Genomic DNA, 23,328 nt, shown 5'->3' with positions numbered 1-23,328 from the left:
GTTACATAAGTCTATTTCATTATATATCCTAGATATGATACATCTTCAGAGTTAACACCTGGAAAAGCCATAAGGTTACAATCTGGAGCACGGCTTAATGTAAAAATAGGAAACCTTCTAGTAATGTGGTTAAACCAAATTACAGGAAATTCAAGAAATGGAGAATGCTGAAGCATGAATAAGGCAAATTGTAGTTATTTTGGGGAAGGGAAGGAATGTGACCTATTGGTGGTATCCAGAGGCTGAGAGCTAAGTTTATATTCTTGGCTCTTCCTCTGCCAGGTGTATGTCTTTAGAGAGTCATTATTTCCCAGATGGCCTAGCTGTAAAAGAAAAATGAAAAAATAGGTTACACATAATTTGATTATGGGACATTCAGACCTGGTAGATGTACTCTCAACCCCCTTCTTTTCATTCCCCCTCTCTTTCCTTTCATAGTATCAAACTTGCTTCTGAAAAGCAATTGCCTTTCCAATCTTGGTGACAAAACCACAAAATGAGGTTTAGATACAGGGGACTCAAACGCAAATCCTTGTCCTCATAAAGTTGGAGGGGGTTAGAATGAAATTAAATACAACAACGGAAAGAAATAGTGTTGGTATGTATTCTGTACTTAGTGGCAACAAGGAAAAAAAGGGAAGAAAATGGGAAAAAGCCAAGATACCTAGAATGTTGAGAGATAATTTTCATTTTGATGAAAAACTGGACACTTTACGAAAAGGGGTTGGGGATTATGAAATCATACAGTGTTTAATGAAAAGCAATTTTTTCCCCAAAAAAAGTTTTGAAGGAAAAATTTTGGCCATTTCTACTCTCAAGGTATGATTTAGTGCTAGGAATTTATATGTTGCAAAAGGTAAACGTTGCTTGTTTTCAAAGTCCAAATACACAAACCACAAAATACACCTCTACCCTGATATAACGCGACCTGATATACATGAATTTGGATATAATGTGATAAAGTAGCACTCCGGGGGAGGGGGGCAGGGTTGCGTGCTCCGGCGGATCAAAGCAAGTTCGATATAACGTAGTTTCACCTATAACGCAATAAGATTTTTTTGGCTCCCAAGGACAATGTTGTATCGGGGTAGAGGTGTATTTCAAACCATTAATAAATAAGATCGGATGAATTACTTTTTCTAATAAAATAGAATGAATATTTTGTTCTTTTTTTGTGAAGTTATGAAAAACCCTTTTCAAATCTTATTTGATTAACCTCAGTCATTGCACTTACGTAGCAAACAGCAGTGGCGTGTTTTAGGTCCCCCGCATCTATGGTTAGAGTATGTGCCAGAACAATAATTGCTGCTATACTGACATATCCCTCTGTGGTTTAAACAAGCTCGATCATAGAAGAGAAACCACAGGTGCTCATTCATTTTACCTAAGAAATAACAGAGTTCTTTAAAATCTCATTAGAAATTGATACTATCCATCATTTATTTGAGTAACCACGATCATAGTGACACTGGCATTAATCACTGGCACAGACTCTGTCGATGAAAGATTTTCTCCAGGACTGTGTCCATACCAATGGTAAAGGACTCACCCCATTACTTCTCCTTTCATAGACTCTGGGACTGGAAGGGACCTCGAGAGGTCATTGAGTCCAGTCCCCTGCCCTTATGTCAGGACCAAATACTGTCTAGACCATCCCTGATAGACATTTATCTAACCTACTCTTAAATATCTCCAGAGATGGAGATTCCACAACCTCCCTAGGCAATTTATTCCAGTGTTTAACTACACTGACAGTTAGTTAGGAACTTTTTCCTAATGTCCAACCTAAATCTCCCTTGCTGCAGTTTAAGCCCATTGCTTCTTGTTCTATTCTTAGAGGCTAAGATGAACAAGTTTTCTCCCTCCTCCTGATGACACCCTTTTAAATTCCTGAAAACTGCTATCATGTCCCCTCTGTCTTCTCTTTTCCAGACTAAATAAACCCAGTTCTTTCAGCCTTCCTTCATAGGTCATATTCTCAAGACCTTTAATCATTCTTGTTGCTCTTCTCTGGACCCTCTCCAATTTCTCCACATCTTTCTTGAAATGCGTTGCCCAGAACTGGACACAATACTCCAGTTGAGGCCTAACCAGTGCAGAGTAGAGCGGAAGAATGACTTCTCTTATACCCTCTTGCATAGCCCTAAGCCATTCCTCCCCTTTCTCAGGAATTGCAAATGTCAAACACGTATAAATGGTTATTCTGACTCCCATAGTTATTATCTAGCCAAGTTATGTATATTTTTTTAATCTTTCCTCAAAAGCCAATCTTTTGATCCTCTTCATCATTTTATTACCAGTTCAGTTTGCTGACATTGGTTGCTGGTATTGGTTGCTCACAGCTGTATATCTAGTCGTGGTCTTAGTACCATACAGTAGTGGGACAGATGAAACAGAGGTCCCATCCATATGCCTCCAGAGGAAGGCACACCATTCCCCACCCTCACCATCATTACATGGCTAAATCTGCAATATTTTTAGGAGGGGAAGATTTCAGCTTGACCCCAGTTGGTGACCAGGTGACCTGCTGGGCTAAAGAAGTCCTACTAGGCACGGTTCAAATCCACTCATGCTTATTTTCCATAGCCTGGATGGGGTTTCCCCTGAGCTTAATTTTCTCTAAGGGGTCTCAGCTCCAGAGAACTTAAAGATCCATTGCAGAAGAACCAGGAAGAGGTGTTTCTCTGGTCCTCCTACTAATTTAGGGAAGGAAATCTACCTAGCCAGAAGATCCTTCCCATGGATATGGGTGGAGGGAAGGAGTCTCCTCTACACTTCCATGAAAGCACAAAATGGTGGAAAGAGGCAGCCACCCATCCCCCTTTCTCTCCTATGGAATGTGAGGGAAGAGAAAGGGATGTACCTCAGAAGAAAACTTCAGATAAGGGATGGGGGAACCTAAGGTTTGTCACAAGTCAGTTGAGAGCCACTTCATCTTGAATGATTCCTTAGAATATGTGCTAACTGCTTATGGTAAACTCTCTCTTCAATCTTGCAGTTAGCCTTGACACTAAGTACCTTTCTCAGAACTGGAGAAGAGCTCTGTGTAGCTTGAAATCTTGTCTCTCTCACCAACAGAAATTAGTCCAATGAAATATTACTTCACCTGCCTTATCTTTCTAAGACTATTCTTATGCAGTCTCGATGTACTATAAATGTATACTTTGGAAAACTAATATCAATAGACTATAAAATAGCTTGTACTTACACGAAGTAGAGCAAGGCATGCAGCATTTTCTATTTTTATCATGTCCGCACAACCCAGAGACCATCTCAGACCAGCATCTTTTTTGTCGATAGTCGTAGCACTTCCCAAGTTTTTTCTCACATTTAACATCAGCAGCAACTAGCAATAGAAAAGACTTTGTTCAGAAATGTTATGGACATGTTACGCTGGGCTATTACAGCCAAGTGACAAGGGATAACCGAATAGTAAATAAGTGCGAATAAAATTCCTGAAGAGTTCCTCACTAGCTATTACTCTGGACTTGCTGTGCCTCTATAAAAGCTAAGCTCTGAGAATTTTCTCACTTGTTCTCTAAAATAAGTCAGCTGGGTTGAAAATGCACATTCAGCTCTTAGTGTGGAATTCTAACAGAAGTAAGTTCCCTACTCTTTTTAAAAAAGAGAAGAAAATAAAAGGATTATTTTAGAGTGTCACTCACCTTCTGTGAAGACAAATGACTTAGTTTTTTGGGATTTTTTTCAGGACTGGTCTGATTTCTAAAATTAGAAACTTTTAACCAATTGAGAACTTATTTCTTAGCATGATCAGTGGCCACTTACTAAGATTTTAGGTATAGTCTAGTTGTTCCCTCCCCACCTAAATGAAATCGGTAAGGAGCAGAGTGAACTACATTCTGCAGTGACCAGAAGGCCAAGTTGAGAGTCATGAGGGAACTGCTTGTTCCAGGCTGCAGCTGGGACAATTTGCATGAGATTCCAAATGTTTCTTTGAGAAGCACATAGCAAAATTCCCCAACTGCATATTTGGATCCCAGGCTCTGCAATGTGATCTGCCAGTTCAGAATCCTGTGCCCACCTAGAGTCTAGTCCCACAAGAGACCCTGTAGGGGCCCAAACTAGACATTGCGAGATAGGTAAGTTAGCTGATTTGTCTTTGTGAACACACAACCTTTGATTTGTAATCACAAATACAACTGCCCTGTTAACCCAGCCTTCCAGAAATCTTTCCAACCAAACAGCAGCAACAGCAAAGGGGTGGTGTCATTCTCCCCCATTTCATTCATCTAAGATGTGAATTTCAGAACCTTGCTTATACCATGCTCAATAATGTTAACATTTGCACAGGCAATTTCTTCCTCCCTCCAACCACAAACAGTAGGCAAAGAGAGGATTGTTAGGAAAGGAAATTGTTAATAGCCAACTTTTTCCCTAGCAAATGAAAAAGTAAGATACGATACTACTATTCATGAAGTTGTATGCTATTCAGGCCAAGCGAAAGATACTTGTTTGTCAAGAAAGTGCAAAAATGTTTTCCTCAAACATCCCCTAAAATTTCCATATACATTTATTTGTTTGTTTTTTAATTTTCAAACTTTATCCTATCCCTAATTAACTCACACAGGACCAAGCTAGGTCTATCCAACACTAGCCTCACCAAACATTACAGATTTTCTCCAAAATCTTTTATTTCAAAGTATTCCATTATAATTTAAACTGATCAATACTGAATAACAGCAAATTTCCCTATCAGCAAATCTGTTAGGTTCTCTTTAGATCTATTTTGATTAAATTAGAGCTGCTAAATGAGAAAGTAAAGACTAGAATGACACAATCCTTTTAGTCATCACATTTCAAGTCAAAATCTTCTTGGAGACTATACCTCTAGAACTAACTCTGTGTTGCTGAAAATATTGATAAACTCTTAACTGATTTTTACTGGTGTAACACTCCTCCACTATTATAAATAGATAATATTTTAAAATTTATTTTATTGTAGCAATTTAAAACAATAAACTTCTATAGAATTTGCATTTCAATATAATCTCAATAATAATAATAAATAACTAGCTCTTATATAACATCTTTTATCCATAGATCTCAATTAAGTTGAGTCACTTTAAGTTCATCTAGACAAGTTGACTTTGTTATAGACTCACCGACTGAAAACAAGGCAAAGACAAAAATCAGTGAAATCATTCTGTACGCTTCACCACGATTCTGTGCTCAGGCAACAGTACTGGACTTTCTTCTCATCCTGCTACATATGAATACCAGTGAAGGCCACCCTGACTTTCAAGCCAATCCAAATTCATAAACTTTCAACTCAGTGGAAAGGAGGCAGTCTTATTATGTGAGCTAATCTGGAGACAAAAATGCCATATCAGTGTGTATTGCTCCAATACAAAACATATGAACACATGGGGATTTCTACCTGAGTGATATCCAAAACCAGGAGTTTCTCATAATTCTCAACAAGCTCATGCACAATAAACAAATTAGCTATGTTTGATTATAAAATAGTGCTGTGCCACAGATGACTTCAAGTGAATGGGCCTTTGAAAGCTTGTTTCTGTTTCCTAGATATTGATAAACTGTCGGTGAAGAGCTCACTGGAAACCTGGATTCACAGGTATGACGCTATCCCTATCACAGACCCCTGACTAAATCTTGCTTTCTTTACTGAGGGGAAAACGGAGTTCAGTGGGAATTGCTGAGTACGGACTGCAAGATTTGCCCCCTTTGTATCCTCTCTGTTTATTTTTCAACTAGTTTTGTTCCAACTTCTCATGAAATTAGCTGAATGAGTTAAACTTGCTAAACCTAAATTATTTGCTGAATGTTTTATGCTATCCTCTTGCACAAAGATAAGAGATGAATGCTCATTGGCTGCTTTTTTTGAGCAGGAGAGGCAAGGATACAATCTCTTCCTTGTTCACGTTCTGTATTTTCGGTTATAATTTGTTTCACATGAATGTACAAAGGAACACTGAGTACAAATGTGATTATTGGCTCCATTGTCCGAGACCTAGAAAAGTATTCTGATGACCCAAGGGAATTTCTTATTAATGGTTAACATTCATATTTGCCACCAGTCCTGGTTTTCCTTTGCTGAGTAGCTTGTAGCAGAAAGAATTGGAGCAATATTGCATTTATCAGGAGTGTGATAGAGTCAGAGCCAGAGATGAGCACACTGAAACGAAAGCAGATTTAGACCTTGTTATCTTCCATAATTGAAGAGCCAGTAAGTAAGAGTGTGTGGAAGCCAGAAACCTGAATGTTTTCTCTCAGAATAACAACGCTAACATTCAGAAATGGTAAGATCAATACAGGAGGAAGAGTAAGTGTCAGGGAAACTGTTCCAGAACCCCATGGAGGAAATTCTAGCCCCACTGAAGTCAATATCAGTTTTGCTATTGATTTCATTAGAGCCAGTATTTCACCTTAAAAGAACTTTTAAAGAACCCAACGAGAGAAGTAAAAGATTGCTCACCCACACCTTAGAAAACCGTTTCAGCCTAAATATGGCACGCCATAGAAAACCCTATAATATCTCAGCACTCCACACCCAATGCATGTGCCCTCCCTAAACCCCTGTAAGATAGGGGTATCATTATTCTCATCATGAAGCTGAGGCACAGAGAGCCACATTTATAAAGGTATTTAGGCACCTAAAGATGCTGCAAGGTGGAGAGCGGCCTTAATAAGTGTGCATAAGTGAGTTTGGTGCATACCTCCCATTGACTTTCAACAAGGCACCTAATCTGCTTAGGAGTTTTGTGAAATCCACTAGGGCTAGATCCACAGAGGGGATGTAGTTAGAGCATTGCAATGCATATCTTTAGCACCCTGGTCCTGTGATTCTACAGCTGTGGGTTAGGATATCAGGCTCCCTAACCGCTGGGCTATAGGATATCTGGAGGTAGGTCTCTTGACGATATTCCACTTTGTACACAACACTTACATCTTCAGTGGGCCAGACAGTGAGTGAGAGAGTCTCTATAGCCTGGAAGTTAGGGCACTTACCTGGGAAGGTGGGAGACCCAAGTTAAGGTCCCTACTCCGATGAATATTTAAGTATTTTATACAAGAAAGTGAGACAGCTTTAACAGGAGAGATTGAGAAAGGGCCTTCCCATGATATACCGTAGCCCAGTGGTCAGGACATACGCCATGATGGTCAAGTCCCTGTTCCAACTCAGGCAGAGTGGGGATTTGACCTTGGACTTCCTGCATCCTGGGTAAATGTTCTCACCACTGGGCTATCAGATATAATGGGGGTAGAACCACCTTCTCTTTCTCCAGCTGTGTTTTGTATGTGCCCTAAACAGTAAATGTGCTCTAAGGCAGCTTCTCAGCATGCCCGTTGAATTGGGTGCCACAGATGAATTAGGCAGATGAACACCAGGTTTGTGATTCCCGCCAGAGCTTCAGCACTGAGCAGCTAAGTAGAAATGTAGGTGCTAGGGACTTTAGGTGCTTACAGGGGAGGTGGCAGCTGGGTAGGGGTTTCAAGAATGTCGATTTTGGATTTGGATAGCTAAAGCGGCTTTTAGGCACTGTGGCAAACCCAGGACAAATAGCTACCAAAGGAGGGATAGTAATTAGTCCCAAAGGGGCTAAGAGGCCTCTCCCTATTCATTGAGGGGAGATAGCCATGGAGAAATAAGGTTCAGCTGGAACAGGGGTTGCCAGGGAACTAATTAGGTTCAGCTGGCCCAAATTGCTGGAGACCTTTTTAAACCCTCCCTGGCAGGGGAGCGGGGGGGAGAGGGAGTGAGAGAAGCAGAGAAGCTGCTAGCGAGTAAGTGCAGCAAGACTCTGAACTCTTCCAGCCAGGAAGACTTGCACTCTTCCCAGAAGGGGAGAAAAACAGAACAAGGGACTGCCTGAGAAAAGGATCAGCCAGACCCTCCGTGACCAGGAAGGACTTTACTTTGCCCAAGCCTGTATCTCCAAGGAAAAAGGGGACTGAGCCAGCAGAGGAGAAACAGGTACTTTGCCACAGCACTTAAATCCATTTGTGGATCTAGTTCTAGATGTGTATTTAAGCACTGAAATACCTTTATAAATCTGCCCTGGAGAGATTAAGGGATGTGCCCAAAGTCTCTCCAAGAAAAGTCTGTAGCAGAGCTAGGAACAAGTGTCAAATTGCCTGAGTCCCAGTCCATAAGACCTTTCCTTCTTCCTACCTCACAGAAATTATCACCATTACCTGAAGCTGAGAAGGACGCATACTGAGGTGATCCCTGACCGGCTATCCTCATTTCACCATCTCCCATTGTATCCTATCTGTTAAGAACAAAGAATTTAATCTGGGACTAGAAATGCTGAGTATCTGTAAAGTGTATTCCATCATATTCATCTTTTACTAGGAATAAAGATTTATCTTGGTCCTCTTTCTTTAGGAACCAGAATTGACTTAGTAATGTATTAAACAACGGAGGCAAATAAGGTGACCGGATGTCCAGATTTTATAGGTACAGCCCCGATATTTGGGTCTTTTTCCTTATATAGGCTCCTATCAGCCCCTACCCCCTGTCCTGATTTTTCACACTTGCTGTCTGCTCACCTAGGGGCAAATGACATCTGAAGGGGAGTTAGTGACCTAGATAAAGGTACACGCAGAGCCAATTTAGAGCAGTGAGTGAAATTACAATGTGTCTGATTCCAAACAGAGTAGGCAGTGTACGCCCACTGTTCTAAAGGTAACAGATTCAGAATGTAACCGGGGTTCTATATCCATCCCTTTTATTTCTTCATCATAACAGGTTCAAAGAGGTGCATGGTTACTGATGTCTCCTCCTTGACAAGTGTTTTCTGGATCTTTTGCGGTTAGCACTATATAACAAATGACTCTGTCCATTTGTGATGTGGGGTGGGTGGAAGAAAACCAAATATCCCATCTATTAAGTGTCTATTTCTTTTTAGTAGTAGATACAAATGAAAACACCCTTAAACCAGTTTAAAACATCTAAACTGCTACAGATTAAAATAGAATCAAATCTAGTCTATTTTGTGATGGATACTTGTGAATTCCAATAATGAAGGCAGAGAGAATTGTTTTGCAGTCTAAGAATCAGATCTGGAAATATTCAAATTTCCGGAAACCACAGGTTTGTGTTCCCCCCTGTCATGGAATTTCATAATGGTCCATTATAAAGGTCTTGGATCTTCCTCTGGTGTATTTGGTACTTGCCACGGTCAGATAAAGCTACCAGAGTAGACGGACCACTTATCGATCACTTTTGTCAATTCCCATATTCTTTCTTTGCACATTGGCTCTATCAGTTTCTTTCATTAGCTTTCTACAGGTTGGAGTGAGCAGACAAAAAGAAAAGATTGAATCAGTCATAAAAGCTGCCTGTTACAAAATGTGTCAACAGTATTTTATATTTCTGTCTCTTCTCTTTAATAAAAACAGGTAAAAGCTGATTACAAAGCATAGATCAAGCAGGGCATTTCGGCTGATGCTAATTAGTAAAACACTGAAGCAATCATCCTGAGAGATGATTTCCCTTGTACTCCAGTGGTCAGAATGCCTAACAGAAAATTAACTTTTCTTTCCTACTAAATGTCTCACACCTTTGCAGAAAGATGAATTAGCTTTTCAAACTTGTGTTCACAAGGAAATCTTTTTTTTTTTTTTTACATTAAAATGTCTTCCTGAAACATAGCAAGTATTCTGTATAATCAGCACCAAAATCCAACCAAATTAGTCTGAGTTGAATTTTAAAGAGAGCTTTTGTTGCAAAGATCTGCGGAAAACTGTTTGGAAACACTCAGTCCCTGCACATAAGGGTTTTGTAGGTTTCTCTATGCCTTGTTGCAGTTTGGTGAGAGAAGTAATGATGCTTATGAGCTGGTGCACACTGCTGGATATTTTACTTGCAATCATAAAAACATACCCGTCTCTCCACCACTCCAATTCTAGTGGCAGGGGCTTTTTCAACTGCAGAGAACTTACCTTTGAAATTATGAACTCTGTCCATCAAACTTCAAGCCTACTGACCTTTAGTATAGGGCATACTTCACGGTGCGTTTATTTTATGTAGCTTTTACTAATACAAAAAGTACAGTCACAATGTCCTAAATATGCTGTCAGACATCCCAGCAATTAAATAATCGGATAACGATAGCAGGGGAGCTTTTTCCACATTTAACAGAACTTCTCAGTAGCCAAGATTTAACAGAACCCATCCATTTTATGATGGTATGTCAGGAGATTCTAAAGAGGTCCTGATGGGATGGATTGCACCCTCTGCAAGTTCGTAGATGACATTAAGCTTGGGGGAGAGGAAAATATGCTGGAGGGTAGGATAGGGTCCAGAGTGACCTAGACAAATTGGAGGATTGGGCCAAAAGAAGTCTGAGGTTCAACAAGGACAAGTGCAGAGTCCTGCATTTAGGACGCAAGAATCCCATGTACTGCTATCGGCTGGCTAAGTGGCAGTTCTGCAAAAAAGGATGTGGAGATTACAATGGATGAGAAGCTGGATTTGAGTGAACAGTGTGCCCTTGTTGCCAAGAAGACTAACAGCATATTGGACTGCATTAGTAGGAGCATTGCCAGCAGATGGAGGGAAGTGATTATTCCTCTCTATTCGGCACTGGTGAGGCCACACATGTAGAGTATTGCGTCCAGTTTTGGGACTCCTACTACAGAAAGATGTGGATGATAAATTGGAGATAGTCCAATGGAGGGCAATGAAAGTGATTAGGCAGCTGAGGCACATGGTTTATGAGGAGAGGCTGAGAGAACTGGGCTTATTTAGTCTGCAGAAGAGAAGAGTGAGGAGGGATTTGATAGCAGCCTTTAACTACTACTGAAGGGGGATTCCAAAGAGGATGGATCTCAGCTGTTCTCCATGGTGGCAGATGATTTAACAAGGAGCAATGGTCTCAAGTTGCAGTGGGGGAGGTCTTGGTTGGATATTAGGAAAAATTATTTCACTAGGAGAGTGGTAAAGCACTAGAATGAGTTACCTAGGGAGATGGTGGAATCTCCATCCTTAGAGGTTTTTCAGGCCCAGCTTGACAAAGCCCTGGCTGGGATGATTTATTGGTGTTGGTTCTGCTTTGAGCAGGGGGTTGGACTAGATGACCTCCTGAGGTCTCTTCCAACCCTTATCATTCTTTGAAAAAGGAATATATCAGTAACCCCCAGTTCAGCCTACAGAGCAAGTATATACCTTTGGAATAGTGGCCCACTTGACCAGACAATCCAACTTGGAGACAAGAGGTTTGTGTGCTTCCCTTGCAGTGATCCTCTAAATAGGAATAGAAACAGCACCACCCTCTTTCCCCTGCCAATGTTCTCCCCAAACAGGGCTAAGGCACACCATGGGAGATGCTTGCACTGCCACAGCCAGGCTGGGTCTGTTTTATGGACCCAGCCTGGCTGTGGCAGTCACCTTTCCCAAACACTGAGGGCATGACCCAAAACCTAGGTTCAGGGAGCTCAGCACTTCAGAGCATTAAATCCTTTACTTAGGACCTAAATGTTAGGCTCCTGTTTTTGAAACTCTGAGCGTATGTCTAAATTGCAGCTGGACTCCTGCAGCTGGTCTGTGCCAGCTCCCTCCGTGTCAGGTCCTAGAGCCCAGGGTCCAATCCAAACCCAAATGTCCATTCTACAATTAAACAGCCCCTTAGCCTGAGCCCGTAAGCCCAGAGCTTTGGAGCGGAGCCCAGAACTGGAGCGCGGAGCAGCTCCTGAGCAGTGGAGCTGCAGGTTTTTGCCTGGAGCTGGAGTGGAGACAGAGCATAGCTCCAAAGCCCTGGGTGAACCTGAGCAATCTGACACAGGCCAGCCAGGGGTTTTTAACTGTAGTATAGACAGAGTCTAAGGGCTTATTCCAAAACCCATTGAAGTCCATAGAAAATGGACTTCAATGATCTTTGGCTTGGGTCCTAACTCCACTTACAAAATGGAAGACAAATAAATATGATCTGATTAATTACAATTTTGCAAGAGCAATTGGAGATGACAGACTCATGCAATATTTTGTATCTTATATCATTCAGAAGGTGGTTTATTTTATTAATAATGAGAACATTTCTTCACAGAATGCAAATTAAGAACTGGTATCTCTGTGTGAGGGAGGTAGCATCTGATGAGCTAATACAGAAGCTGATTGAACATTTGGAAAAATATGGGAAACTTCCTTGTGAGTTAAAAACTGCACAGGTGGAAAAAGAAAACTAGACTGGAGCCAGTAAGTACAAAAGCAGAGAAGTTAGAGAAGGAAAATACCTGCGAAGTCTCCAGCCCATCTCTCTTCCAGTGCAGAATTAGATCCTACAGTGCATTTCTTCCTGTCTTCCTTGAAAAGTCCCAAGAGATGAGGGTTTTTGCCAATTACTGTGGGAGACTATTCCACATCACAATACATTTCACACTAAGAAAACTTCCTGATATTCAGCCATCTTAGTTTTGTCCTGTATTCTTAGCTATATCCCTATGTGTAACACAAACTAATGTCCTGTTAAATATTTGGAACTGCCTTCATGTTCCACCATAGCCCCCATGTCATCTCCTAGTCATGCAATAACAAATAGAGCTTTTTTAACCTTTACTCAGAAACCAAGTCCCTCTTCTTCTAATTAGTGTACAGTACTTATTCTTTGATATCCTTCCAGTTTGTCTCTCCTTTCGGACAATGTCGTGTGCACAATACGCCAGATGTGGTCACATCAGTCTCAGGGAGCGAGAGGAACTATTCAAAGGGGAAGATTCCAAATGTCCATTTTTTCCTCATTATTTATTATTGTTCCCTGCTAGTCACCCTCATTCAATAAAAGATTGAAAGCTAATGCAGACTAAATATTTTGGGTGTGTGCTCAATGACATGTATGTCATAAGAGGTATATATAATGGGAGCAGAAGTTATAATTCATAGTCTAATTTTAATAAGTTATTTCCAACATTTTATTGAGTCATTGGCCCAGTCTGTTGTTGGTGAACTTCACCCCTGTACAGAGAGCTAGCACAAAGCTCATGCACCACTTAAGTCTCACTTAAGCCTTATTTTGTTCTGACTCATCTGCAAGGGGTGAAGGTCACCTCATGAGTATTATGTGTCTGTATTGGTGCATCTGTTCTCGTCTCTTTTATAGAGAAATGTTGACTTCCAATTAAAAAAAAATTGTAGAAACCCCCCAAACAAACCAACACCCAAAGCCAGAATCAACCCTCTGCTTAGAGGCTTAGAAAATCGCCAGCCTCTTGATGCAGTCACTTGGGGCAGTATTAGCAGTTTAGAATCCAGACCAAGTTGGGGCAGCACAGAGCTGCACTGCCCCAGGAGTAGAGATGGGACTAATTCTGAGCTAGATTTGAAGTTCAGTCCCTGCTTCCTCCTTATGCCATGGAGGATGTGAACTGTGTTGTAAGCCTTTTTCCTAGCATAGCTTAATTTCCCTTTATGCCAGCTCAGCTTGCTGACCAGAGCATTGGGGAAAGAGTCAATATAGAGTCAAGATTCCATCCACTCCCACCAACCTGCACAGGAGAGAGAGTAGAAGTCAACTGCTTTCCTTCTGCACATGGATTGGCAATGCGGGCAGCCAGTGAAGAGAACAGGGTATGTTGTCTTTCTCTCCTGTGTGGGTGCACTAGGTAGCTCACAGCTTAGGCTTTGGTCAATTAAATTCTGCAATAGTTCTGCAAATCAAACCAACCAAAAATCAAACCGTACACTTAAAAAAAGAATCAAGCAATTGACAATACCTTAGTTAATATGCTGAAGAGGCTGGTGGAGATGCAAAAGCCTCAAGTTCATCTCCAATATGCAAACCTGGAGGTGGAGTTCAAACCTCCAGTCAATTTTAGGAGCTCTGGTTTAGTGTGCCAGATTGTTTCATCTCTTTCAGAGGTTGGAGATGATGTCTGGGAAAACCTGGCTGGAAATCATCAAATCCTTTCATCGGATTCCTGAGAAACACACCAGGATCTGGAAAGGGCAGTATGATGCCTGCTGCGAAGTCAGAGGGATACTTTGTTTTTAAATTAGACAATTTAATACAGTGGTCGGGTCAAATTTTGCATTGGGGTGGTGAGGTAGAGAGTGAGCCTACCCCGCACTCACCTAGCAGTGGCTCCTGTCCCGCAGGCCTGAGCCTGGCTCCCCACTGTGGTCATTGCAACCTGGCACTTGGGGTTGAAACACCATTCAGGCCTGTCCTGTCCACCTTTCGGTCATGATGGAGGAGCACCGAGGCCAAATTTGAGTGAGTGGCGTTGGATCATGGTGAATGGGATTGCATTGCCTGGAGCAGGGATCCGGGTCCAGTCCTGTGGGACAGGACAGGAGTCACTGCTCTTGGTGAAATTGGGTCAGGCTTGCTTTTCAGCCCCATATGACAATTATGAAAAAGTGTCATGTATAGCTCACAGAGGTACTCCATCTCCCATCAAAATAGGTCACCCCTCTCAGGTAGATGGAGTGCCTGTGCCAATGGGAGAAACTCTCCTGTCGGTGTAGGTAGCATCTACACTAAGTGCTTTGCCAGTGCAGCTGCAGTGTTCAATATGTAGACACGACCTAGCGGTTTAAGTGTAGACATTCCAGATCCTGCAACCCTTACTTGTCTCAGTTGTACCATCAACATCAAGGACTGTAGGACTGAGTCTTTTAAAAGTGAAATGTAAATAATATAGTAAAATGTTCTGCTGTTATGAAACATGTAAAAAGAACAACATTTTCTTGGTCAAATTGAAAACACACATTTTGAAAGTATTTTTTCTATATTTTTGTTTGCAGTATGCTAGCTGCGTATGTCCCAGGATAGAGAGAGAAGGCGGGTGAGGTAATATCTTTTATTGGAACAGCTTCCAATAAAAAGTATTACCTCACCCACTTTTGTGTCTCTCTCTTTTTTCTCTAATGAATTATAGTTATGATCTATTACACTGCTCCCAATTATATTTGATTGGTCAGTTTTATGAAATATGTAACAGTTTTTTAAAATATAATCGATCTCATCTGCAATTGGGAAGCTTTCAAATACTTTAAGCATATGTAAAGTTTTCATCCACACTGCAAATGTACCATATATTAAAGTGCAAAACACACCTATAGAAAATTATTTTCTGGGGAGAATATGAATTTTGCTAGCCTGGAAATCTAAATAACTATCTGCAGTATGGGCCAGCAGAGGGAGCTTTAGTTTTTGTTTGTACGCAATCCTCCATTGATACAAAAACTCAAATGTTTTCATTCTTTTAAATTTTCTTTAGAGAGCAAAAGGGATTAAAGTTGTCTCTTGCTATAAAAACTTGATAGGAATGTAATGTACGTGTGGGAACAAACTTTCCTAGTTAGTTTGAGAGACACTATTCTGTACAATAATACTTATAGTTTTCCTCCAATACAACTTGTGTGTGAGAGTGGGTCTTGAACAACAGGAGGCAGGAGAAGAGTGTGGAGATATGGGAAGGTCTAGAGCAGTGGAAGGCAGATGAGGTGTGGAGGTGGGTCTGGAGTCGTGTGAGACAGGGAAGGTGTGGAGGGGAGTCTGGAGCGGTGGGAGGCAGAGGAGGCATGGAGGGGGATCTGTAGCGGTGGGAGGCAGAGGAGGCGTCGAGGGGGATCTGTAGCGGTGGGAGGTAGGGAAGGTGTGGCGGGGGATCTGTAGCGGTGGGAGGCAGAGGAGGCGTGGAGGGGGATCTGTAGCAGTGGGAGGTAGGGAAGGTGTGGCGGGGGATCTGTAGTGGTGGGAGGCAGAGGAGGCGTGGAGGGGGATCTGTAGCGGTGGGAGGCAGGGAAGGTGTGGCGCGGGATCTGGAGTGGTGAGAGGCAGGGGAAGTATGGAGGGGATCTGGAGCGATGGGAGGCAGGGAAGGTGTGGCGGGAGATCTGGAGCGGTGGGAGGCAGAGGAGGTGTGGAGGGGGATCTGGAGCGGTGGGACGCAGAGGAGGCGTGGATGGGGCGTCTGGTGCAGTGGGAGGCAGGGGAGATATGGGAAGGTCTAGAGCAATGGGAGGCAGAGGAGGCGTGGAGAAGGCGGTCTGGAGCAGTGAGGGGCAAGGGATACGTGTGTGTCTGTGGTTGAAAATGAACATTCATCTCTTTGAATATGAAAATTAGAACAGCAGTATGTGCTGTATGTGCTCTTTTTTAAAGAAAAAAATCTTAACACGATGTGTAACTGATCTTGGGCGAGGGTGAGCTACTTTTTTTTTCTTTTTCTTTGTGCTGCTGCCATTCAACAATGAGAAACTTTTAACCGCTTGAAAAATTATTTCTCAGCATGCTAAGTGACCCTGTGCTATGTCTTACAAATATAAAATTTAGATGTTCCCCACCTCTGCTAAATAATATCCATAAGAAGCAGAGTGAACTGCACTGGGCAGTGAGTAAGAGGTCAAGCTGAGAGTCATGGGGAAACTGCTTGATCCAGGCTGCTTCTGGGACAATTTGCCTGAGCTATATTTCAAATGTTTCATTGAGAAGCATACAGCAAAATCCTTCAACTCCATGTTGAGATCCCAGTCTCTGCCAGTTCAGAGGCCTGTGCCCATGCAGAGACCAGTCCCCAAAGGACCCGCAGAGGTGCCGGAGGCCAGTCTAGACGTTGCTCGATTGGTGAGTTAGCTGATATCTCTTTGTGAACTCCTAGCCTTTTATTTGTAATCACAAGTACAGCTGCCCTGGTAACCCAGCCTTCCAGAAACCTTTCCCACCAAACATCAGCAATCAGCAAAGGGGTGGTGTCATTCTCCCAGATCTCATTCGCTCATTTGAATGTCAGAACCTTGCTTATACCATGCTCAATAATGTTAACATTTACAAAGGCAATTTCTTCCTCCTTCCAACCATGAACAGTAGGCAAAGAAAGGATAGTTAGGAGAAAAGTACAAAAGAAGCTATAATAGTCAGCTGTGCTGCTAATGAATGAAAGGGTAAAACACTTAAAGAGCATTATCATTTGTAAGGTTTTGTTCTATTTGGTGCTAGTAGAATAAAATTATCACCCACTGGAAATTTGTTTTTCAAAAAACTGCTAAAATATTTTCCCAAAACTTCCCCTAAAATGTGCATATACATTTCAGAGTTGTTTTAAAAAAAGTAATTTTCAAACTTTAGCCTATATCTAATTTATCCAACAGAGGACAGGGCTATGCTTGTTAAACACCAGTCTCACAAGATATTTCAGATATTTTCCAAAATATTTTCTTTAAAAACTTTTCCATTATAGAGATATAAGTTAAACTAATCAATAATGAACAGCAACAAATTTACTTAACACCAAAACTGTCTGGTTCTCTTTAGTTCCATTTTATTAATGTTTAGCTGCTAAATGGAAAACAGACTAGAATAATCCAAAACTTTCCAAAGTTCACATTCCTATTGAAAATGGTCTTCAAGACTATCCCTCTGGAAATAGCTCCCTTTTGCTAAGAATGTTGATTAACTCTTAATTTTTGTTTACTGATTTCACATTCTACAGCCATTATATATAGCCTAATAAAAAATCGATTTTACCATAGCATTTTACAAAAATAGATGTGTGCAGATTTTGCAGTTAAACGTAGTTTTAATAAGAACAATAATAACAAATCACAGTAACTAGCTGTTATACAGTGCTTCTCATTCATAGATCTCAATTAAGTTAAAGCAAGATTATTTGGATCAGTGTAAATTCATCCAGACAGCTTCTGACTTTGTTATAGACTTACCAGTTGAAATGAAGGCAACAAAAAAATTGCATGAAATAATTCTATATATTTTACCCCAATTCTGTGCTCACAAGAAAGTACTGGACCTTTTTATGATCCTACTACTTATGAATACCACTGAAGACCACTCTGGCTTTCCAAGCAATCCAGATTCATATACACTTTTGATCCACTACAAAGGAGACAATCTTATGTTGCTTTAAATCAGGAGAGGAAAATGGCAAGCCAGCATGTACTTTTCAAATACAAAACATATTGGCACATTGGGATTTCTAAAGACAAATTTTTCATAACGCTCAACAAACTCATGCACAGTAAATAATTCAGCTCTGTGTGAATATAAAAAGTTGCTGCGCCATAGATGAATTTAGGTGAATAGGCCTTTGAAAGCTTGTTTCTTTTGTTTCCTTGATACTGATAAAATGGCTGTGAAGAGGTCACTGGAAACCTAGATTAACACACATGACACTATCCCTGTCACAGACCTTTGACTAAATCCTGCTTTCTTTACCGAGGGGAGAAAGGAGTTCAGTGGGGAAAATTGCTGAGTACAGACTGCAAGATTTGCCCCCTTTGTACCTCCTGGGCTTGCTTTTCAGTTAATTTTATTCAGACTCCTTATGAAAATAGTTTAACGGGTTAAACTTGTTAAATTTGCGGTAAATTTTTTTACACTATCCTCTTGGACAAAGCTAAGAGATAAATGTTGTTTCCTTGAGCAGGAAAGGCAAGGAGACAATCTCTTCCTTGTTCATGTTCTGTTCCTTCTCTTACAATTTGTCTTGCATGAATTAACAAAGTAACAATGAATACAAATTTACCTATTGTGAACACCCAAATGAATTCCTTATTAATACTTGATGTTCCCATTAGCTATGAGCCCTAACCCTGGCTGGTTTTCCGTTGCTGAGCGGCTAGTAGCAGGAAGAGTTGGAGCAATAGCTTTTGGCAAGTTGCATTTATGGTGAGTGTGAGAGCCAGAGATGGGCAGACAGTTACAAAGGCAAGGTTAGACCTTGTTAACTTCCATAGTTTAAAAGCCAGTAAGTAAGAGTGGCTGGAGATACTGAAGCCAGAAGCCTGATTTGTTTTCTCTCAGAATAACACCGCTAACATTCAGAATTGTTGAGAACAATACAGGAGAGAGGGAGTGTGTGTAACAGGGGAACTGTTCCAGAACCCTATGGAGGAAATTCTAACCTCACTGGAATCAAGTGCAGTTTTGCTATTGATTTCCATAGGGCCAGGATTTCACACCAAAAGAACTCATAAAGAAACCCCCAAGAGGAATAAAAGAGATTGTTCTCCAACACCTGAGGACACAGCTAGGCTTATTTACAGGGTTTTTTGTTGTGCACTGTGGTATCTCAGCACTCCACACAATACATATTTATCCTCCCAACCACCAGAGAGGGGAATATCATTATCCCCATTTTACAGATGTGGAACTGAGGCACGAGTGAGGTGGGGTACCTAAAGATACAGATAGAGGCTGAGTGCGATTTACAAAAGATTGTTAGGTACCCAATTCCCACTGACTTTCCACCTTCTTCACTTAGCACAAAATAACAAAATACTAAGCCCATCTGTAATGTGGGGTAGATGGGAGGAAACCAAATGAAAGGAGAGAGAGAAAAACAGGCCCTATAGCATGTTACAAAGGTCTGAGTGCTAATTTTCATAGATCTTCTGTATTTTGAAAGCATCTACCAAATTCAGGAACCTCTTAAGTGAAAGGTGAGCTTTGGGCAGGGCAGACCACCTACACACAGTAAGCAGTCAGCCCTGGAAGGGAAATTTTAAGGTGGTTCCTGGTTACTTTTAAACATTGTTGGACCAGATTTCCAAAAGTGCAGGCACCTGACTTACATTTTTTGACAGCGGGCAAGTGTGCCATTGACCTTAGTCGTGTAACATTTGGCTTTACGCTGGGGTACGCAAAACAATATTCTGGCACCAAATTGTCTCCTGATCCTTCCACGTGGTCAGAACTCCAGATGTTAAATTTCATGGTGTATAGAAGTGTTAGTGCAAGCTGCAAGTTGTGTGCGTCTATTAGTCAGGGAATGAGTATTTATTTGTGAATCATTCATTTTGCAAAAGGAATCTATTTCCACGAATCACTTAGTGCTTAGAACAGAGGTGTAGCTGGAAAAGGAGGGGTCAGGGGGTTGGAGGGGAGGATGTAGGCAGTCGAGATCAATCCCAGATGGAGGGGTGGAGGGTTGCTCCTGAGTAGTTTTGTTGAGATAAAAACTACCTAACCTTGATGTCTGCAATAGGAGTTTACAAGGAGATAATTATCACTATGCAAAAACGTATCTTTTTTCCTCCTTCAGTAGCTTAAGAATTTGTCCAGACTACAGTTTTTGGTTGTGTTGTAACTCGGGTTAATTTACATGATCTATTAATCAGAGTTAATTGGAAATTAGTTAATTCAAATTATGACATGAGCAAAAAGTGTAACCTAGGCAAATCCTCAAGCAACTCAACAGGGGTGCAAGCAGCCCAAAGGCAATATATATAAAGCAGGCTCCTCCTACATCCCACCTGACCCTCCCCCCACAAGATATAGAGCCCCAGAACTTCCAGCAGTAAACACAGGGCTCTGTAGAGACCCTAGGGTTGTGGCAGGAACAGTGTTACAGTGCTGTAACCAGGTGTCTGATCCTCTTCTTCCATGGACCATTTACAAGTATTTACACCTGTGCAAAGAGGGCCGATAGCACTTCAGTGCCCATTTACAGCAATTTAAAATGTATATAATATTAAAAACATTAAATAGCATCAAGGCTTCAAACCAGAATATGGTTTAAGATTTTTTTCCCCCAGGATGCAATTCCACTTGCCTTTGCTGGCCTTCATGCTCACAGCTGCTTCTATCAGAGTAGGATTATCTCCGCTGATGTGCCATAGGAATATATTGTGTTGGGATGTGTTTAACAAAAGCTGAGATTCATTTAAAGGTGGAGGTTGAGATTTTCAGGGCAATTAGTCACTCCACTCCCGTTAACTTCAAAGGGAGCTGTGTAGCCTAATCGCATAATCGTCTTTGAAATCTCAGCCTTACTAAGCAGGAGGAGAAGAGCACATTGCTGAGACTTGCCTTGGTCCTGAAGAAGGAAAAAAAAAACAGTGAAGACAAAGGTACTGAGGCACCTAAATCCCAGTTTTAGGCAACACTGGGATCTACAAAATCCTCTCTCAGTGGCCACCTAACCATTTAGGTGACTATACTCACTTGGCACCTGTACTTCTGTTGGAAGAGTTCCCTAGACGCTGAAGTTTCTGCCTCAGAAGATGTGCATTGCTGCTTCACGCTAGATGCCCAGATGCCTAAGCCCTAGCTTGATCCCTGAATCAAGGGAAGATAAGCTTTTCCCCATCTGTTGCCTGCAGGGCCTGATCCAGTAAGCAGGCTCACAGGTTTCTGACTCTGATGCCGTTAGAATTTTGGGATTCGCTAACGTAGAGATTGAATGATCATTTGGAACAGCACGGAGAAAATGTAGGACTCTTTCCTGTGGGTTAAAATCAGTTCAGATGGAAAAAGGAAACCAGACTGGAGCCTGTGACTATAAAATCAAAGAAGTTAGTGATGGAAGATGCCTGTTAAGTCCTCCACCCTATTTCCATTCCAGTGCAAGATTATACCATGCAGTGCATTTCATCCTGTCTTCCGTATAAAGTCCCAAGAGACGGGGCTTCTGTCTCTTGCCTTGAGAGACTATTCCATAATACATCTCACAATTTTGAATACTGTTCCTGATACTCAGTTTTATCCCTTACGCCTAGCTATACCGCATGTGCAATACTAAATCAGTCTCCCTTAAAATATGTGTAAACTGCTTTCATATTGCATCACTGCCTCTTTGTCATCACATAGCTGCACTGCCCCAGGTGCAGAGCAGAGCAGACTGAATTCTGGCTGAGTCCTTGCTTCCCCTGTCTCTGGCACCACTTAGTTCCCCCTCAGCTCAACTTGCTGAGTAGGGCAAGCTCTGGAGGATAGTTTCTCTTCTCCCAGCACACGGACTGGCAATGCGGGTAAGCCAGTGCAGAGAACTAGGGATGTATCTTATATCCCCTTCCTCCTCTATGACTTAAGGTAGATTTAGGCAGCTCAAAGCTGAGCCCTCGTGAATGAAATTCTGCAATAGTTCCGCAAAACAAACCAACCAAATATCAAAATTGTACCTGTAACAAACAATCAAGCAACTGACACTTTACATGACTATCCTGGAGAGGCTTCTGGAGAAGCCCATGTGCATCTGGAATAGGCAAACCCAGCGGTGGCGTTCAAGCCTCTTGTCAGTTTATGAAACTATGATTTAGCCAAGCTTTGGAGGGGATGAGAGATTGTCACTGAAACTGTGGCTGGGGTCAGTCATATCCTGTCATCGGACTCTTGAGAAACACACCAGGGTCTAGAAAGGGCAGTATTACATCTGCTGCAAAGTCAGTGGGATGTTTTGGGTGGTTTTGGTCTATGATTCTATGTGGTGCTAAATCACACAACTTACTAGACCAGGGGTGGTCAAACTTTTTGGGCCAAAGGCCATATCTGGCTGGGGAAATTGTATGCAGGGCTGGGGCAGGGGATTGGGGGGCAGGAGGGAGTGCGGGGTGTGGGAGGGGGTGTGGTGTGCAGGAAGGGGCTCAGGGCAAGGGTGCAGGAGGGGTGCGGACTGCGGGAGGAGGTTCAGGTCAGAGGTTGGAGTACACAGGGGTGCAGGGTGCAGCAGGGAGCTCAGGACAGGGGACTAGCAGGGCTGTCCTTAGGATTTATGGTGCCCTAGGTGGGATTATTAAACTGGTACCCCTGCGCCTGTCTTGCTTTTAGCAACACAAACATACGCTTACACTATTGGAAAACTTACTACATGCATGTTATTAAAACCAGTTTAACGTAATTAAGCCACTGTAATCCTGATGGACTAGCACTATAGAAAAAATTCTGATTTGACAGAATGATGCAAATAATATAATGTTTTTAATCTGTCAGCATTTTATTGGAAATTTCTATAAAGAGGTATTGAAAGAAGGATTTGTTTTTAATTACAAGCAATCTTTCTGGCTTTTTTGGCTGCAAAATCAGTAATAATGTCATCATATGACATAGACAAAGTGATGTCTTGTTTAATTGCAAGAATAGCAAGACCAGTCAAGTGTTCCTGATTCCTTGTAGAGCGGAAATAGTTTTTAATGAGCCTTAGTTTTGAGAAACTCCGTTCTCCTGATGCTACTGTTACAGGAATTGTCAGTAGAATACGAGTGGCAATGTACACATTAGGATAGATGTCAACAAGTTTGCTGATATGAATAAACTGTACAAAGTCTATCAATTTTGCATGTGGCAACATTGATGACAGTGTACTCAATTCTTCATACAGTTCAAGTCCATTTAAATCAAAACTATCGCTGTGCTTCAGGAGGCTCTCTAGGTCAGGGGTCCCCAATGCGGTGCCTGTGGATGCCATGGCCCGTGCTGGGGCCTCTCAGTACTCCTGCGTACTGGCTGGCAGACGAGCATCCACCGAAATGCCGCTGAAATTCAGCGGCATTTTGGCGGCAATGCCTCTGGATGACGCTGCTTGCCGCCGACAAGCAGCAGCATCCAGAGGCGTCGCCGCCAAATTTCAGCAGCTTTTCGGCAGATGCTCATCTGCCACCGCGGTCCT

General features: G+C 41.9%; 1 long non-coding RNA gene across 1 annotated transcript in view; it reads left to right on the top strand.

Moving 5' to 3' along the window:
* LOC115655761 overlaps window positions 1-8,282 on the top strand; it is a 41,138-nt gene extending 32,856 nt beyond the window's left edge. The window contains exons 4-5 of the long non-coding RNA XR_004001499.1: window positions 5,548-5,596; window positions 8,163-8,282. This is a non-coding gene — a long non-coding RNA (uncharacterized LOC115655761). The remainder of the gene's footprint in view (window positions 1-5,547; window positions 5,597-8,162) is intronic.
* The last annotated feature ends 15,046 nt before the right edge of the window (window positions 8,283-23,328 follow it).

This window comes from Gopherus evgoodei, chromosome 8, assembly GCF_007399415.2.
Source record: "Gopherus evgoodei ecotype Sinaloan lineage chromosome 8, rGopEvg1_v1.p, whole genome shotgun sequence".
Classification (NCBI taxonomy): Eukaryota; Metazoa; Chordata; order Testudines; family Testudinidae; genus Gopherus; species Gopherus evgoodei.
The sequence above is the reverse complement of the archived record's forward strand: the minus strand, read 5'-3'. Positions and strand labels throughout refer to the sequence as shown.